Genomic DNA, 1,727 nt, shown 5'->3' on the forward strand with positions numbered 1-1,727 from the left:
TTCGAGGAATTCCGCTCCAATATGAGTGTTTGTTTTCCTTCCGTTGTATCACTGTATGTAGGGCTGGCAAAAACTGACCCAACCCGATAACCCGACCTGAAACTGACCTGAAAATTCCGGGTTTGGGTTGAGATTTTCGACCTGAAAAAAAAATGGGTCAACCCAACCCGACCTGAAAATATAATGGGTTAGGTTCAGGTTGACCTTTTGAACCTGAAACTAACCTGAAATAAAAATAAGGTTTAGGGCCTTAGACTAAGTTATCCGGACAACCTAACTTATAATATTGGGCCAAGCCCAATAACCCTAAGGCTAAAATAAACAGCGTTTTTTACTGCTACTGACCTAGACCTACTGTACAATTTACAATCAAAAGTTGAAAATCAAAACCCTAAAGACTAGAGAGTAGAGACTTCTCTCCAAAAAAAAACCCTAGACAGTAAATTAAAACTCTAAAGAGTAGAGAGTAGAGACCCATTGAAGATTTGAAGTTCAATCAAAACTGGAATTCGAACTTCTAAATTCTTCTAAATCTTCAACAATTTACAGTAAGTTCTCTCTAGATCTAGTTATGTTCATTTCGTTTTTCGTTTTTCCGTCTTTCGCTTTCGTTTTCTTTACTTTCGTTTTTTTGCTGAGTCTTCTCTAAGTTTCTGGTATGCTGGTGCTCTGTGCTCACATGGTTGATGGTTTCGTTTTTACTTTCATTTTTTTTGCTGAATGTAAGTTCTGTAAATTTCAGCAAAATTACTTTTCTTTAAAGCTTAACAAACAATAATACTAATTACTTCTTTTTTATGCATCTTATGATCTCAAATGGAAGATCTATGTGGGAAAGTCATGGCTCTCAAAGTTGATGATACTCCAACTCCAAGTCCACCTGAAAGTGCTGCTCAAAGTCCACATGAGGCTGCCATGGGAAATAGTCAAACCTGAAGATTTCTATTTTGAATGAATTGAACTATTTTATTTTACTTTTTGCAAGAAATAGTTAAATCTTGAATTTATGTTTTGTAATCTGAAGTTGGTGGATAATTTATGGTTTTGAATGGCTCTGTTTGGGGAATCATTTTAGCTACCTTAAATGATAAGGTGCTAACATATTTTAGGTGCTAAAATGATTAGTAGTGTTTGGGGATCACCTAAAATAAAATTTCAGGTGGCTAAAATAACTTAAATGATAAGTTAAAAAATTTACCTTTTCACAATCAGGTGACTGAAATTTTTAAAAATCTTTCCAAAATTTTGACAATAACTAATTTTGCTAAAATAATTTATTAACTTAATCAACTAATTATGCCAAACAATTAAACTAATCAGTTACCTTATCAGTTTCAGCACCTTATCAGTTTCAGCTTTATCTTATCAGTTTCAGTTAACTTATCAGTTTCAGTTTATTTTCAACTAATAATGCCAAACAGAGCCAATGTAGAAAGTTGAAACTTTAATTTTTACATCTACAGACTACAGGTGCTTTCTGAATTAAGTTGGCAGTATTTTAGTTAGATTATAATTTCGGGTCATTTTGGGTTGATTTCGGGTCAACCCGAAACATATAAGGTCGGGTTTGGGTTGGCGTTTTCGACCTGAAACATAAATCAGGTCGGGTTTGGGTTGAGGTTTTCGACCTGAAATATAAATCAGGTCGACCTGAAATTGACCCAACCCGACCTGATTGCCAGCCCTAACTGTATGTAACTAGAGTTGTGCACGGATCGAGTTGTGAG

General features: G+C 34.8%; 1 long non-coding RNA gene across 1 annotated transcript; it reads left to right on the plus strand.

The window, feature by feature from the left end:
* The first annotated feature begins 223 nt into the window (after nt 1-223).
* On the plus strand, nt 224-1,069 carry LOC104893070 (uncharacterized). The gene is made up of 2 exons (XR_007268849.2): nt 224-548; nt 824-1,069. It is a non-coding gene; the product is annotated as an uncharacterized LOC104893070 (long non-coding RNA).
* The last annotated feature ends 658 nt before the right edge of the window (nt 1,070-1,727 follow it).

Source organism: Beta vulgaris, chromosome 8 (genome assembly GCF_026745355.1).
Source record: "Beta vulgaris subsp. vulgaris cultivar EL10 chromosome 8, EL10.2, whole genome shotgun sequence".
NCBI lineage: Eukaryota > Viridiplantae > Streptophyta > Magnoliopsida > Caryophyllales > Amaranthaceae > Beta > Beta vulgaris.